Source organism: Triturus cristatus, chromosome 5_1 (assembly GCF_964204655.1).
Source record: "Triturus cristatus chromosome 5_1, aTriCri1.1, whole genome shotgun sequence".
NCBI classification, from domain to species: Eukaryota; Metazoa; Chordata; class Amphibia; order Caudata; family Salamandridae; genus Triturus; species Triturus cristatus.
In genome coordinates this window covers 924,196,049-924,212,846 of record NC_140587.1, presented here as the reverse complement: position 1 = coordinate 924,212,846, position 16,798 = coordinate 924,196,049, and the positions used below count along the sequence as shown (strand labels likewise).

The 16,798-nt window shown below is 33.4% G+C and overlaps 17 non-coding genes across 17 annotated transcripts; all 17 read right to left on the bottom strand.

Annotated features, from left to right (window-relative positions):
* Nucleotides 1-560: 560 nt before the first annotated feature.
* Nucleotides 561-634, bottom strand: TRNAI-AAU (transfer RNA isoleucine (anticodon AAU)). Its single transcript has one exon. It is a non-coding gene; the product is annotated as a tRNA-Ile (tRNA).
* Nucleotides 635-1,416: 782 nt separating this feature from the next.
* Nucleotides 1,417-1,490, bottom strand: TRNAI-AAU (transfer RNA isoleucine (anticodon AAU)). The gene has a single exon. It is a non-coding gene; the product is annotated as a tRNA-Ile (tRNA).
* A 1,379-nt stretch (nucleotides 1,491-2,869) lies between these two features.
* On the bottom strand, nucleotides 2,870-2,943 carry TRNAI-AAU (transfer RNA isoleucine (anticodon AAU)). Its single transcript has one exon. It is a non-coding gene; the product is annotated as a tRNA-Ile (tRNA).
* A 517-nt stretch (nucleotides 2,944-3,460) lies between these two features.
* Nucleotides 3,461-3,534, bottom strand: TRNAI-AAU (transfer RNA isoleucine (anticodon AAU)). The gene has a single exon. It is a non-coding gene; the product is annotated as a tRNA-Ile (tRNA).
* A 523-nt stretch (nucleotides 3,535-4,057) lies between these two features.
* TRNAI-AAU (transfer RNA isoleucine (anticodon AAU)) lies at nucleotides 4,058-4,131 on the bottom strand. Its single transcript has one exon. It is a non-coding gene; the product is annotated as a tRNA-Ile (tRNA).
* A 522-nt stretch (nucleotides 4,132-4,653) lies between these two features.
* Nucleotides 4,654-4,727, bottom strand: TRNAI-AAU (transfer RNA isoleucine (anticodon AAU)). Its single transcript has one exon. It is a non-coding gene; the product is annotated as a tRNA-Ile (tRNA).
* Nucleotides 4,728-6,700: 1,973 nt separating this feature from the next.
* On the bottom strand, nucleotides 6,701-6,774 carry TRNAI-AAU (transfer RNA isoleucine (anticodon AAU)). The gene has a single exon. It is a non-coding gene; the product is annotated as a tRNA-Ile (tRNA).
* A 1,970-nt stretch (nucleotides 6,775-8,744) lies between these two features.
* Nucleotides 8,745-8,818, bottom strand: TRNAI-AAU (transfer RNA isoleucine (anticodon AAU)). The gene has a single exon. It is a non-coding gene; the product is annotated as a tRNA-Ile (tRNA).
* A 1,120-nt stretch (nucleotides 8,819-9,938) lies between these two features.
* Nucleotides 9,939-10,012, bottom strand: TRNAI-AAU (transfer RNA isoleucine (anticodon AAU)). Its single transcript has one exon. It is a non-coding gene; the product is annotated as a tRNA-Ile (tRNA).
* A 523-nt stretch (nucleotides 10,013-10,535) lies between these two features.
* On the bottom strand, nucleotides 10,536-10,609 carry TRNAI-AAU (transfer RNA isoleucine (anticodon AAU)). Its single transcript has one exon. It is a non-coding gene; the product is annotated as a tRNA-Ile (tRNA).
* Nucleotides 10,610-11,132: 523 nt separating this feature from the next.
* Nucleotides 11,133-11,206, bottom strand: TRNAI-AAU (transfer RNA isoleucine (anticodon AAU)). The gene has a single exon. It is a non-coding gene; the product is annotated as a tRNA-Ile (tRNA).
* A 523-nt stretch (nucleotides 11,207-11,729) lies between these two features.
* TRNAI-AAU (transfer RNA isoleucine (anticodon AAU)) lies at nucleotides 11,730-11,803 on the bottom strand. Its single transcript has one exon. It is a non-coding gene; the product is annotated as a tRNA-Ile (tRNA).
* Nucleotides 11,804-12,326: 523 nt separating this feature from the next.
* TRNAI-AAU (transfer RNA isoleucine (anticodon AAU)) lies at nucleotides 12,327-12,400 on the bottom strand. The gene has a single exon. It is a non-coding gene; the product is annotated as a tRNA-Ile (tRNA).
* Nucleotides 12,401-13,773: 1,373 nt separating this feature from the next.
* Nucleotides 13,774-13,847, bottom strand: TRNAI-AAU (transfer RNA isoleucine (anticodon AAU)). Its single transcript has one exon. It is a non-coding gene; the product is annotated as a tRNA-Ile (tRNA).
* A 1,120-nt stretch (nucleotides 13,848-14,967) lies between these two features.
* TRNAI-AAU (transfer RNA isoleucine (anticodon AAU)) lies at nucleotides 14,968-15,041 on the bottom strand. The gene has a single exon. It is a non-coding gene; the product is annotated as a tRNA-Ile (tRNA).
* A 523-nt stretch (nucleotides 15,042-15,564) lies between these two features.
* Nucleotides 15,565-15,638, bottom strand: TRNAI-AAU (transfer RNA isoleucine (anticodon AAU)). Its single transcript has one exon. It is a non-coding gene; the product is annotated as a tRNA-Ile (tRNA).
* Nucleotides 15,639-16,161: 523 nt separating this feature from the next.
* Nucleotides 16,162-16,235, bottom strand: TRNAI-AAU (transfer RNA isoleucine (anticodon AAU)). Its single transcript has one exon. It is a non-coding gene; the product is annotated as a tRNA-Ile (tRNA).
* Between the last annotated feature and the right edge of the window lie 563 nt (nucleotides 16,236-16,798).

The following is a 16,798-nucleotide window of genomic DNA, read 5'->3' as shown; positions in this document are numbered from 1 at the left end:
ATTAACACCACGCTCTAACCAACTGAGCTAACAGGCCGCCGTTCGTGCTGGGCTGGGGGACAAGCATATGAAGAATTGCTAATGTCAGTGAACCCCAGATAGTTTGAAAGCTTATTTTCAGCTGTTTACCCATAAGGTATATTTATATATTATCGACATGAAGAAACAAATATCACAAAAAAATCAATACAAATGAGATTTTCATTCTTAGTGTTAAAACTTAGAACCATTAATGTATTTTCTATGTGGTTTAGCAATAAATAACAGTTTATCATCTATATTAAATTAATTCATCTACTCATTCTATCAGCTTCTGCTCAAAGGAAATATAGAGATAAACATCAGACAGAAGGAAATGCTTGTAATAAATGAGAGATTTAGTTACTTAGTGTTAGAACTTACAACCATTAATGGATGTTCAAGGCACTTTAACATTAATATATAATTCCACATCTATATCAAATTGATTCAACTAATGATTCTAGCAGCTCTTGCTCCAAAGAGATATACAGTTAACAAAGAGACACAAGAAAAAGCATCTTTTTTTTAACACAGAAACTTGGCCTGTACAGGGATCGAACCTGTGACCTTGGCGTTATTAGCACCACGCTCTAACCAACTGAGCTAACAGGCCGCCGTTCGTGCTGGGCTGGGGGACAAGCATATGAAGAACTGCTAATGTCAGTGAACCCCAGATAGTTTGAAAGCTTATTTTCAGCTGTTTACCCATAAGGTATATTTATATATTATCGACATGAAGAAACAAATATCACAAAAAAATCAATACAAATGAGATTTTCATTCTTAGTGTTAAAACTTAGAACCATTAATGTATTTTCCATGTGGTTTAGCAATAAATAACAGTTCATCATCTATATTAAATTAATTCATCTACTCATTCTATCAGCTTCTGCTCAAAGGAAATATAGATTTAAACAAGATACAGAAGAAAATGCATTTATTTCAACATTAAAGCAGCGTTAAGTGTTTGCTTGGAGAGTGGTAGAAAGTATGTTCTTGGCATTTTTAACTTCATGTTCTAACAGAATCAGATAATAGGCTTACTATATTTATAGCATACTACTGAAGAAATAACAGATGATGAAGTGCTACTGATTGTTAATCCGAGATAGATGGAAATCTTATATTCAGCTGTTTACATTCATGGTGTCTTTAAGCATTATCAAAAAATCAAAACTAGACTTTCCTAAATTACTTGTAATAAATGGCAGATTAATTACTTAGTGTTAGAACTTTGAACCATTAATGGATGTTCAAGGCACTTTAACATTAATATATAATTCCACATCTATATCAAATTGATTCAACTAATCATTCTAGCAGCTCTTGCTCCAAAGAGATATACAGATAACAAAGAGACACAAGAAAAAGCATCTTTTATTGAACACAGAAACTTGGCCTGTACAGGGATCGAACCTGTGACCTTGGCGTTATTAGCACCACGCTCTAACCAACTGAGCTAACAGGCCGCCGTTCGTGCTGGGCTGGGGGACAAGCATATGAAGAATTGCTAATGTCAGTGAACCCCAGATAGTTTGAAAGCTTATTTTCAGCTCTTTACCCATAAGGTATATTTATATATTATCGACATGAAGAAACAAATATCACAAAAAAATCAATACAAATGAGATTTTCAATCTTAGTGTTAAAACTTAGAACCATTAATGTATTTTCCATGTGGTTTAGCAATAAATAACAGTTCATCATCTATATTAAATTAATTCATCTACTCATTCTATCAGCTCCTGCTCAAAGAAAATATAGAGATAAACATCAGACAGAAGAAAATGCTTGTAATAAATGAGAGATTTAGTTACTTAGTGTTAGAACTTACAACCATTAATGGATGTTCAAGGCACTTTAACATTAATATATAATTCCACATCTATATCAAATTGATTCAACTAATGATTCTAGCAGCTCTTGCTCCAAAGAGATATACAGATAACAAAGAGACAGAAGAAAAAGCATCTTTTATTTAACACAGAAACTTGGCCTGTACAGGGATCGAACCTGTGACATTGGCGTTATTAGCACCACGCTCTAACCAACTGAGCTAACAGGCCGCCGTTCGTGCTGGGCTGGGGGACAAGCATATGAAGAATTGCTAATGTCAGTGAACCCCAGATAGTTTGAAAGCTTATTTTCAGCTGTTTACCCATAAGGTATATTTATGTATTATCGACATGAAGAAACAAATATCACAAAAAAATCAATACAAATGAGATTTTCAATCTTAGTGTTAAAACTTAGAACCATTAATGTATTTTCCATGTGGTTTAGCAATAAATAACAGTTCATCATCTATATTAAATTAATTCATCTACTCATTCTATCAGCTTCTGCTCAAAGGAAATATAGATTTAAACAAGATACAGAAGAAAATGCATCTATTTCAACATTAAAGCAGCGTTAAGTGTTTGCTTGGAGAGTGGTAGAAAGTATGTTCTTGGCATTTTTAACTTCATGTTCTAACAGCATCAGATAATAGGCTTACTATATTTATAGCATACTACTGAAGAAATAACAGATGATGAAGTGCTACTGATTGTTAATCCGAGATAGATGGAAATCTTATATTCAGCTGTTTACATTCATGGTGTCTTTAAGCATTATCAAAAAATCAAAACTAGACTTTCCTTAATTACTTGTAATAAATGGGAGATTAATTACTTAGTGTTAGAACTTTGAACCATTAATGGATGTTCAAGGCACTTTAACATTAATATATAATTCCACATCTATATCAAATTGATTCAACTAATCATTCTAGCAGCTCTTGCTCCAAAGAGATATACAGATAACAAAGAGACACAAGAAAAAGCATCTTTTATTTAACACAGAAACTTGGCCTGTACAGGGATCGAACCTGTGACCTTGGCGTTATTAGCACCACGCTCTAACCAACTGAGCTAACAGGCCGCTGTTCGTGCTGGGCTGGGGGACAAGCATATGAAGAATTGCGAATGTCAGTGAACCCCAGATAGTTTGAAAGCTTATTTTCAGCTGTTTACCCATAAGGTATATTTATATATTATCGACATGAAGAAACAAATATCACAAAAAAATCAATACAAATGAGATTTTCAATCTTAGTGTTAAAACTTAGAACCATTAATGTATTTTCCATGTGGTTTAGCAATAAATAACAGTTCATCATCTATATTAAATTAATTCATCTACTCATTCTATCAGCTCCTGCTCAAAGGAAATATAGAGATAAACATCAGACAGAAGAAAATGCTTGTAATGAATGAGAGATTTAGTTACTTAGTGTTAGAACTTACAACCATTAATGGATGTTCAAGGCACTTTAACATTAATATATAATTCCACATCTATATCAAATTGATTCAACTACTAGCAGCTCTTGCTCCAAAGAGATATACAGTTAACAAAGAGACACAAGAAAAAGCATCTTTTTTTTAACACAGAAACTTGGCCTGTACAGGGATCGAACCTGTGACCTTGGCGTTATTAGCACCACGCTCTAACCAACTGAGCTAACAGGCCGCCGTTCGTTCTGTGCTGGGGGACAAGCATATGCAGAACTGCTAATGTCAGTGAACCCCAGATAGTTTGAAAGCTTATTTTCAGCTGTTTACCCATAAGGTATATTTATATATTATCGACATGAAGAAACAAATATCACAAAAAAATCAATACAAATGAGATTTTCATTCTTAGTGTTAAAACTTAGAACCATTAATGTATGTTCTATGTGGTTTAGCAATAAATAACAGTTCATCATCTATATTAAATTAATTCATCTACTCATTCTATCAGCTTCTGCTCAAAGGAAATATAGAGATAAACATCAGACAGAAGGAAATGCTTGTAATAAATGAGAGATTTAGTTACTTAGTGTTAGAACTTACAACCATTAATGGATGTTCAAGGCACTTTAACATTAATATATAATTCCACATCTATATCAAATTGATTCAACTAATGATTCTAGCAGCTCTTGCTCCAAAGAGATATACAGATAACAAAGAGACAGAAGAAAAAGCATCTTTTATTTAACACAGAAACTTGGCCTGTACAGGGATCGAACCTGTGACCTTGGCGTTATTAGCACCACGCTCTAACCAACTGAGCTAACAGGCCGCTGTTCGTGCTGGGCTGGGGGACAAGCATATGAAGAACTGCTAATGTCAGTGAACCCCAGATAGTTTGAAAGCTTATTTTCAGCTGTTTACCCATAAGGTATATTTATATATTATCGACATGAAGAAACAAATATCACAAAAAAATCAATACAAATGAGATTTTCATTCTTAGTGTTAAAACTTAGAACCATTAATGTATGTTCTATGTGGTTTAGCAATAAATAACAGTTCATTATCTATATTAAATTAATTCATCTACTCATTCTATCAGCTCCTGCTCAAAGGAAATATAGAGATAAACATCAGACAGAAGAAAATGCTTGTAATAAATGGGAGATTAATTATTTGGTGTTAGTACTTTGAACCATTAATGGATGTTCAAGGCACTTTAACATTAATATATAATTCCACATCTATATCAAATTGATTCAACTAATCATTCTAGCAGCTCTTGCTCCAAAGAGATATACAGATAACAAAGAGACACAAGAAAAAGCATCTTTTATTGAACACAGAAACTTGGCCTGTACAGGGATCGAACCTGTGACCTTGGCGTTATTAGCACCACGCTCTAACCAACTGAGCTAACAGGCCGCCGTTCGTGCTGGGCTGGGGGACAAGCATATGAAGAATTGCTAATGTCAGTGAACCCCAGATAGTTTGAAAGCTTATTTTCAGCTCTTTACCCATAAGGTATATTTATGTATTATCGACATGAAGAAACAAATATCACAAAAAAATCAATACAAATGAGATTTTCAATCTTAGTGTTAAAACTTAGAACCATTAATGTATTTTCCATGTGGTTTAGCAATAAATAACAGTTCATCATCTATATTAAATTAATTCATCTACTCATTCTATCAGCTTCTGCTCAAAGGAAATATAGATTTAAACAAGATACAGAAGAAAATGCATCTATTTCAACATTAAAGCAGCGTTAAGTGTTTTCTTGGAGAGTGGTAGAAAGTATGTTCTTGGCATTTTTAACTTCATGTTCTAACAGAATCAGATAATAGGCTTACTATATTTATAGCATACTACTGAAGAAATAACAGATGATGAAGTGCTACTGATTGTTAACCCGAGATAGATGGAAATCTTATATTCAGCTGTTTACATTCATGGTGTCTTTAAGCATTATCAAAAAATCAAAACTAGACTTTCCTAAATTACTTGTAATAAATGGGAGATTAATTACTTAGTGTTAGAACTTTGAACCATTAATGGATGTTCAAGGCACTTTAACATTAATATGTAATTCCACATCTATATAAAATGTATTAATCGAATCTTTCTAGCAGCTCTTGCTCCAAAGAGGTATACAGTTAACAATGAGAGATAAGAAAAAGCTTTCTTTTAACTCAGACACCTGGCATGTACAGGGATCGAACCTGTGACCTTGGCATTATTAGCACCACGCTCTAACCAACTGAGCTAACAGGCCACTGTGTGCACAGTCATGGGGGACAAGCATATGAAGAATTGCTAATGTCAGTGAACCCCAGATAGTTTGAAAGCTTATTTTCAGCTGTTTACCCATAAGGTATATTTATATATTATCGACATGAAGAAACAAATATCACAAAAAAATCAATACAAATGAGATTTTCATTCTTAGTGTTAAAACTTAGAACCATTAATGTATGTTCTATGTGGTTTAGCAATAAAAAACAGTTCATCATCTATATTAAATTAATTCATCTACTCATTCTATCAGCTCCTGCTCAAAGGAAATATAGAGCTAAACATCAGACAGAAGAAAATGCTTGTAATAAATGAGAGATTTAGTTACTTAGTGTTAGAACTTACAACCATTAATGGATGTTCAAGGCACTTTAACATTAATATATAATTCCACATCTATATCAAATTGATTCAACTAATGATTCTAGCAGCTCTTGCTCCAAAGAGATATACAGTTAACAAAGAGACACAAGAAAAAGCATCTTTTTTTTAACACAGAAACTTGGCCTGTACAGGGATCGAACCTGTGACCTTGGCGTTATTAGCACCATGCTCTAACCAACTGAGCTAACAGGCCGCTGTTCGTGCTGGGCTGGGGGACAAGCATATGAAGAATTGCTAATGCCAGTGAACCCCAGATAGTTTGAAAGCTTATTTTCAGCTGTTTACCCATAAGGTATATTTATATATTATCGACATGAAGAAACAAATATCACAAAAAAATCAATACAAATGAGATTTTCATTCTTAGTGTTAAAACTTAGAACCATTAATGTATGTTCTATGTGGTTTAGCAATAAATAACAGTTCATCATCTATATTAAATTAATTCATCTACTCATTCTATCAGCTCCTGCTCAAAGGAAATATAGAGATAAACATCAGACAGAAGAAAATGCTTGTAATAAATGAGAGATTTAGTTACTTAGTGTTAGAACTTACAACCATTAATGGATGTTCAAGGCACTTTAACATTAATATATAATTCCACATCTATATCAAATTGATTCAACTAATGATTCTAGCAGCTCTTGCTCCAAAGAGATATACAGTTAACAAAGAGACACAAGAAAAAGCATCTTTTTTTTAACACAGAAACTTGGCCTGTACAGGGATCGAACCTGTGACCTTGGCGTTATTAGCACCACGCTCTAACCAACTGAGCTAACAGGCCGCCGTTCGTGCTGGCCTGGGGGACAAGCATATGAAGAATTGCGAATGTCAGTGAAGCCCAGATAGTTTGAAAGCTTATTTTCAGCTGTTTACCCATAAGGTATATTTATATATTATCGACATGAAGAAACAAATATCACAAAAAAATCAATACAAATGAGATTTTCATTCTTAGTGTTAAAACTTAGAACCATTAATGTATTTTCTATGTGGTTTAGCAATAAATAACAGTTTATCATCTATATTAAATTAATTCATCTACTCATTCTATCAGCTTCTGCTCAAAGGAAATATAGAGATAAACATCAGACAGAAGAAAATGCTTGTAATAAATGAGAGATTTAGTTACTTAGTGTTAGAACTTACAACCATTAATGGATGTTCAAGGCACTTTAACATTAATATATAATTCCACATCTATATCAAATTGATTCAACTAATGATTCTAGCAGCTCTTGCTCCAAAGAGATATACAGATAACAAAGAGACAGAAGAAAAAGCATCTTTTATTTAACACAGAAACTTGGCCTGTACAGGGATCGAACCTGTGACCTTGGCGTTATTAGCACCACGCTCTAACCAACTGAGCTAACAGGCTGCTGTTCATGCTGGGCTGGGGGACAAGCATATGAAGAATTGGTAATGTCAGTGAACCCCAGATAGTTTGAAAGCTTATTTTCAGCTGTTTACCCATAAGGTATATTTATATATTATCGACATGAAGAAACAAATATCACAAAAAAATCAATACAAATGAGATTTTCATTCTTAGTGTTAAAACTTAGAACCATTAATGTATTTTCCATGTGGTTTAGCAATAAATAACAGTTCATCATCTATATTAAATTAATTCATCTACTCATTCTATCAGCTTCTGCTCAAAGGAAATATAGATTTAAACAAGATACAGAAGAAAATGCATTTATTTCAACATTAAAGCAGCGTTAAGTGTTTGCTTGGAGAGTGGTAGAAAGTATGTTCTTGGCATTTTTAACTTCATGTTCTAACAGAATCAGATAATAGGCTTACTATATTTATAGCATACTACTGAAGAAATAACAGATGATGAAGTGCTACTGATTGTTAACCCGAGATAGATGGAAATCTTATATTCAGCTGTTTACATTCATGGTGTCTTTAAGCATTATCAAAAAATCAAAACTAGACTTTCCTAAATTACTTGTAATAAATGGGAGATTAATTACTTAGTGTTAGAACTTTGAACCATTAATGGATGTTCAAGGCACTTTATTATTAATATATAATTCCACATCTATATCAAATTGATTCAACTAATCATTCTAGCAGCTCTTGCTCCAAAGAGATATACAGATAACAAAGAGACACAAGAAAAAGCATCTTTTATTGACCACAGAAACTTGGCCTGTACAGGGATCGAACCTGTGACCTTGGCGTTATTGGCACCACGCTCTAACCAACTGAGCTAACAGGCCGCCGTTCGTGCTGGGCTGGGGGACACGCATATGAAGAATTGCTAATGTCAGTGAACCCCAGATAGTTTGAAAGCTTATTTTCAGCTGTTTACCCATAAGGTATATTTATATATTATCGACATGAAGAAACAAATATCACAAAAAAATCAATACAAATGAGATTTTCAATCTTAGTGTTAAAACTTAGAACCATTAATGTATTTTCCATGTGGTTTAGCAATACATAACAGTTCATCATCTATATTAAATTAATTCATCTACTCATTCTATCAGCTCCTGCTCAAAGGAAATATAGAGATAAACATCAGACAGAAGAAAATGCTTGTAATAAATGAGAGATTTAGTTACTTAGTGTTAGAACTTACAACCATTAATGGATGTTCAAGGCACTTTAACATTAATATATAATTCCACATCTATATCAAATTGATTCAACTACTAGCAGCTCTTGCTCCAAAGAGATATACAGTTAACAAAGAGACACAAGAAAAAGCATCTTTTTTTTAACACAGAAACTTGGCCTGTACAGGGATCGAACCTGTGACCTTGGCGTTATTAGCACCACGCTCTAACCAACTGAGCTAACAGGCCGCCGTTCGTGCTGTGCTGGGGGACAAGCATATGCAGAACTGCTAATGTCAGTGAACCCCAGATAGTTTGAAAGCTTATTTTCAGCTGTTTACCCATAAGGTATATTTATATATTATCGACATGAAGAAACAAATATCACAAAAAAATCAATACAAATGAGATTTTCATTCTTAGTGTTAAAACTTAGAACCATTAATGTATGTTCTATGTGGTTTAGCAATAAATAACAGTTCATCATCTATATTAAATTAATTCATCTACTCATTCTATCAGCTCCTGCTCAAAGGAAATATAGAGATAAACATCAGACAGAAGAAAATGCTTGTAATAAATGAGAGATTTAGTTACTTAGTGTTAGAACTTACAACCATTAATGGAAGTTCAAGGCACTTTAACATTAATATATAATTCCACATCTATATCAAATTGATTCAACTAATGATTCTAGCAGCTCTTGCTCCAAAGAGATATACAGTTAACAAAGAGACACAAGAAAAAGCATCTTTTTTTTAACACAGAAACTTGGCCTGTACAGGGATCGAACCTGTGACCTTGGCGTTATTAACACCACGCTCTAACCAACTGAGCTAACAGGCCGCCGTTCGTGCTGGGCTGGGGGACAAGCATATGAAGAATTGCTAATGTCAGTGAACCCCAGATAGTTTGAAAGCTTATTTTCAGCTGTTTACCCATAAGGTATATTTATATATTATCGACATGAAGAAACAAATATCACAAAAAAATCAATACAAATGAGATTTTCATTCTTAGTGTTAAAACTTAGAACCATTAATGTATTTTCTATGTGGTTTAGCAATAAATAACAGTTTATCATCTATATTAAATTAATTCATCTACTCATTCTATCAGCTTCTGCTCAAAGGAAATATAGAGATAAACATCAGACAGAAGGAAATGCTTGTAATAAATGAGAGATTTAGTTACTTAGTGTTAGAACTTACAACCATTAATGGATGTTCAAGGCACTTTAACATTAATATATAATTCCACATCTATATCAAATTGATTCAACTAATGATTCTAGCAGCTCTTGCTCCAAAGAGATATACAGATAACAAAGAGACAGAAGAAAAAGCATCTTTTATTTAACACAGAAACTTGGCCTGTACAGGGATCGAACCTGTGACCTTGGCGTTATTAGCACCACGCTCTAACCAACTGAGCTAACAGGCCGCTGTTCGTGCTGGGCTGGGGGACAAGCATATGAAGAACTGCTAATGTCAGTGAACCCCAGATAGTTTGAAAGCTTATTTTCAGCTGTTTACCCATAAGGTATATTTATATATTATCGACATGAAGAAACAAATATCACAAAAAAATCAATACAAATGAGATTTTCATTCTTAGTGTTAAAACTTAGAACCATTAATGTATGTTCTATGTGGTTTAGCAATAAATAACAGTTCATTATCTATATTAAATTAATTCATCTACTCATTCTATCAGCTCCTGCTCAAAGGAAATATAGAGATAAACATCAGACAGAAGAAAATGCTTGTAATAAATGAGAGATTTAGTTACTTAGTGTTAGAACTTACAACCATTAATGGATGTTCAAGGCACTTTAACATTAATATATAATTCCACATCTATATCAAATTGATTCAACTAATGATTCTAGCAGCTCTTGCTCCAAAGAGATATACAGTTAACAAAGAGACACAAGAAAAAGCATCTTTTTTTTAACACAGAAACTTGGCCTGTACAGGGATCGAACCTGTGACCTTGGCGTTATTAGCACCACGCTCTAACCAACTGAGCTAACAGGCCGCCGTTTGTGCTGGGCTGGGGGACAAGCATATGAAGAATTGCTAATGTCAGTGAACCCCAGATAGTTTGAAAGCTTATTTTCAGCTGTTTACCCATAAGGTATATTTATATATTATCGACATGAAGAAACAAATATCACAAAAAAATCAATACAAATGAGATTTTCATTCTTAGTGTTAAAACTTAGAACCATTAATGTATTTTCTATGTGGTTTAGCAATAAATAACAGTTTATCATCTATATTAAATTAATTCATCTACTCATTCTATCAGCTTCTGCTCAAAGGAAATATAGAGATAAACATCAGACAGAAGAAAATGCTTGTAATAAATGAGAGATTTAGTTACTTAGTGTTAGAACTTACAACCATTAATGGATGTTCAAGGCACTTTAACATTAATATATAATTCCACATCTATATCAAATTGATTCAACTAATGATTCTAGCAGCTCTTGCTCCAAAGAGATATACAGATAACAAAGAGACAGAAGAAAAAGCATCTTTTATTTAACACAGAAACTTGGCCTGTACAGGGATCGAACCTGTGACCTTGGCGTTATTAGCACCACGCTCTAACCAACTGAGCTAACAGGCCGCTGTTGGTGCTGTGCTGGGGGACAAGCATATGCAGAGCTGCTAATGTCAGTGAACCCCAGATAGTTTGAAAGCTTATTTTCAGCTGTTTACCCATAAGGTATATTTATATATTATCGACATGAAGAAACAAATATCACAAAAAAATCAATACAAATGAGATTTTCATTCTAGGTGTTAAAACTTAGAACCATTAATATATGTTCTATGTGGTTTAGCAATAAATAACAGTTCATCATCTATATTAAATTAATTCATCTACTCATTCTATCAGCTCCTGCTCAAAGGAAATATAGAGATAAACATCAGACAGAAGAAAATGCTTGTAATAAATGAGAGATTAAGTTACTTAGTGTTAGAACTTACAACCATTAATGGATGTTCAAGGCACTTTAACATTAATATATAATTCCACATCTATATCAAATTGATTCAACTAATGATTCTAGCAGCTCTTGCTCCAAAGAGATATACAGTTAACAAAGAGACACAAGAAAAAGCATCTTTTTTTTAACACAGAAACTTGGCCTGTACAGGGATCGAACCTGTGACCTTGGCGTTATTAGCACCACGCTCTAACCAACTGAGCTAACAGGCCGCTGTTCGTGCTGGGCTGGGGGACAAGCATATGAAGAATTGCTAATGTCAGTGAACCCCAGATAGTTTGAAAGCTTATTTTCAGCTGTTTACCCATAAGGTATATTTATATATTATCGACATGAAGAAACAAATATCACAAAAAAATCAATACAAATGAGATTTTCATTCTTAGTGTTAAAACTTAGAACCATTAATGTATTTTCTATGTGGTTTAGCAATAAATAACAGTTTATCATCTATATTAAATTAATTCATCTACTCATTCTATCAGCTTCTGCTCAAAGGAAATATAGAGATAAACATCAGACAGAAGAAAATGCTTGTAATAAATGAGAGATTTAGTTACTTAGTGTTAGAACTTACAACCATTAATGGATGTTCAAGGCACTTTAACATTAATATATAATTCCACATCTATATCAAATTGATTCAACTAATGATTCTAGCAGCTCTTGCTCCAAAGAGATATACAGTTAACAAAGAGACACAAGAAAAAGCATCTTTTTTTTAACACAGAAACTTGGCCTGTACAGGGATCGAACCTGTGACCTTGGCGTTATTAGCACCACGCTCTAACCAACTGAGCTAACAGGCCGCCGTTCGTGCTGGCCTGGGGGACAAGCATATGAAGAATTGCTAATGTCAGTGAACCCCAGATAGTTTGAAAGCTTATTTTCAGCTGTTTACCCATAAGGTATATTTATATATTATCGACATGAAGAAACAAATATCACAAAAAAATCAATACAAATGAGATTTTCATTCTTAGTGTTAAAACTTAGAACCATTAATGTATTTTCCATGTGGTTTAGCAATAAATAACAGTTCATCATCTATATTAAATTAATTCATCTACTCATTCTATCAGCTTCTGCTCAAAGGAAATATAGATTTAAACAAGATACAGAAGAAAATGCATTTATTTCAACATTAAAGCAGCGTTAAGTGTTTGCTTGGAGAGTGGTAGAAAGTATGTTCTTGGCATTTTTAACTTCATGTTCTAACAGAATCAGATAATAGGCTTACTATATTTATAGCATACTACTGAAGAAATAACAGATGATGAAGTGCTACTGATTGTTAACCCGAGATAGATGGAAATCTTATATTCAGCTGTTTACATTCATGGTGTCTTTAAGCATTATCAAAAAATCAAAACTAGACTTTCCTAAATTACTTGTAATAAATGGGAGATTAATTACTTAGTGTTAGAACTTTGAACCATTAATGGATGTTCAAGGCACTTTATTATTAATATATAATTCCACATCTATATCAAATTGATTCAACTAATCATTCTAGCAGCTCTTGCTCCAAAGAGATATACAGATAACAAAGAGACACAAGAAAAAGCATCTTTTATTGACCACAGAAACTTGGCCTGTACAGGGATCGAACCTGTGACCTTGGCGTTATTGGCACCACGCTCTAACCAACTGAGCTAACAGGCCGCCGTTCGTGCTGGGCTGGGGGACACGCATATGAAGAATTGCTAATGTCAGTGAACCCCAGATAGTTTGAAAGCTTATTTTCAGCTGTTTACCCATAAGGTATATTTATATATTATCGACATGAAGAAACAAATATCACAAAAAAATCAATACAAATGAGATTTTCAATCTTAGTGTTAAAACTTAGAACCATTAATGTATTTTCCATGTGGTTTAGCAATACATAACAGTTCATCATCTATATTAAATTAATTCATCTACTCATTCTATCAGCTCCTGCTCAAAGGAAATATAGAGATAAACATCAGACAGAAGAAAATGCTTGTAATAAATGAGAGATTTAGTTACTTAGTGTTAGAACTTACAACCATTAATGGATGTTCAAGGCACTTTAACATTAATATATAATTCCACATCTATATCAAATTGATTCAACTACTAGCAGCTCTTGCTCCAAAGAGATATACAGTTAACAAAGAGACACAAGAAAAAGCATCTTTTTTTTAACACAGAAACTTGGCCTGTACAGGGATCGAACCTGTGACCTTGGCGTTATTAGCACCACGCTCTAACCAACTGAGCTAACAGGCCGCCGTTCGTGCTGTGCTGGGGGACAAGCATATGCAGAACTGCTAATGTCAGTGAACCCCAGATAGTTTGAAAGCTTATTTTCAGCTGTTTACCCATAAGGTATATTTATATATTATCGACATGAAGAAACAAATATCACAAAAAAATCAATACAAATGAGATTTTCATTCTTAGTGTTAAAACTTAGAACCATTAATGTATGTTCTATGTGGTTTAGCAATAAATAACAGTTCATCATCTATATTAAATTAATTCATCTACTCATTCTATCAGCTCCTGCTCAAAGGAAATATAGAGATAAACATCAGACAGAAGAAAATGCTTGTAATAAATGAGAGATTTAGTTACTTAGTGTTAGAACTTACAACCATTAATGGAAGTTCAAGGCACTTTAACATTAATATATAATTCCACATCTATATCAAATTGATTCAACTAATGATTCTAGCAGCTCTTGCTCCAAAGAGATATACAGTTAACAAAGAGACACAAGAAAAAGCATCTTTTTTTTAACACAGAAACTTGGCCTGTACAGGGATCGAACCTGTGACCTTGGCGTTATTAACACCACGCTCTAACCAACTGAGCTAACAGGCCGCCGTTCGTGCTGGGCTGGGGGACAAGCATATGAAGAATTGCTAATGTCAGTGAACCCCAGATAGTTTGAAAGCTTATTTTCAGCTGTTTACCCATAAGGTATATTTATATATTATCGACATGAAGAAACAAATATCACAAAAAAATCAATACAAATGAGATTTTCATTCTTAGTGTTAAAACTTAGAACCATTAATGTATTTTCTATGTGGTTTAGCAATAAATAACAGTTTATCATCTATATTAAATTAATTCATCTACTCATTCTATCAGCTTCTGCTCAAAGGAAATATAGAGATAAACATCAGACAGAAGGAAATGCTTGTAATAAATGAGAGATTTAGTTACTTAGTGTTAGAACTTACAACCATTAATGGATGTTCAAGGCACTTTAACATTAATATATAATTCCACATCTATATCAAATTGATTCAACTAATGATTCTAGCAGCTCTTGCTCCAAAGAGATATACAGATAACAAAGAGACAGAAGAAAAAGCATCTTTTATTTAACACAGAAACTTGGCCTGTACAGGGATCGAACCTGTGACCTTGGCGTTATTAGCACCACGCTCTAACCAACTGAGCTAACAGGCCGCTGTTCGTGCTGGGCTGGGGGACAAGCATATGAAGAACTGCTAATGTCAGTGAACCCCAGATAGTTTGAAAGCTTATTTTCAGCTGTTTACCCATAAGGTATATTTATATATTATCGACATGAAGAAACAAATATCACAAAAAAATCAATACAAATGAGATTTTCATTCTTAGTGTTAAAACTTAGAACCATTAATGTATGTTCTATGTGGTTTAGCAATAAATAACAGTTCATTATCTATATTAAATTAATTCATCTACTCATTCTATCAGCTCCTGCTCAAAGGAAATATAGAGATAAACATCAGACAGAAGAAAATGCTTGTAATAAATGAGAGATTTAGTTACTTAGTGTTAGAACTTACAACCATTAATGGATGTTCAAGGCACTTTAACATTAATATATAATTCCACATCTATATCAAATTGATTCAACTAATGATTCTAGCAGCTCTTGCTCCAAAGAGATATACAGTTAACAAAGAGACACAAGAAAAAGCATCTTTTTTTTAACACAGAAACTTGGCCTGTACAGGGATCGAACCTGTGACCTTGGCGTTATTAGCACCACGCTCTAACCAACTGAGCTAACAGGCCGCTGTTCGTGCTGGGCTGGGGGACAAGCATATGAAGAATTGCTAATGTCAGTGAACCCCAGATAGTTTGAAAGCTTATTTTCAGCTGTTTACCCATAAGGTATATTTATATATTATCGACATGAAGAAACAAATATCACAAAAAAATCAATACAAATGAGATTTTCATTCTTAGTGTTAAAACTTAGAACCATTAATGTATTTTCTATGTGGTTTAGCAATAAATAACAGTTTATCATCTATATTAAATTAATTCATCTACTCATTCTATCAGCTTCTGCTCAAAGGAAATATAGAGATAAACATCAGACAGAAGAAAATGCTTGTAATAAATGAGAGATTTAGTTACTTAGTGTTAGAACTTACAACCATTAATGGATGTTCAAGGCACTTTAACATTAATATATAATTCCACATCTATATCAAATTGATTCAACTAATGATTCTAGCAGCTCTTGCTCCAAAGAGATATACAGATAACAAAGAGACAGAAGAAAAAGCATCTTTTATTTAACACAGAAACTTGGCCTGTACAGGGATCGAACCTGTGACCTTGGCGTTATTAGCACCACGCTCTAACCAACTGAGCTAACAGGCCGCTGTTCATGCTGGGCTGGGGGACAAGCATATGAAGAACTGCTAATGTCAGTGAACCCCAGATAGTTTGAAAGCTTATTTTCAGCTGTTTACCCATAAGGTATATTTATATATTATCGACATGAAGAAACAAATATCACAAAAAAATCAATACAAATGAGATTTTCATTCTTAGTGTTAAAACTTAGAACCATTAATGTATTTTCCATGTGGTTTAGCAATAAATAACAGTTCATCATCTATATTAAATTAATTCATCTACTCATTCTATCAGCTTCTGCTCAAAGGAAATATAGATTTAAACAAGATACAGAAGAAAATGCATTTATTTCAACATTAAAGCAGCGTTAAGTGTTTGCTTGGAGAGTGGTAGAAAGTATGTTCTTGGCATTTTTAACTTCATGTTCTAACAGAATCAGATAATAGGCTTACTATATTTATAGCATACTACTGAAGAAATAACAGATGATGAAGTGCTACTGATTGTTAATCCGAGATAGATGGAAATCTTATATTCAGCTGTTTACATTCATGGTGTCTTTAAGCATTATCAAAAAATCAAAA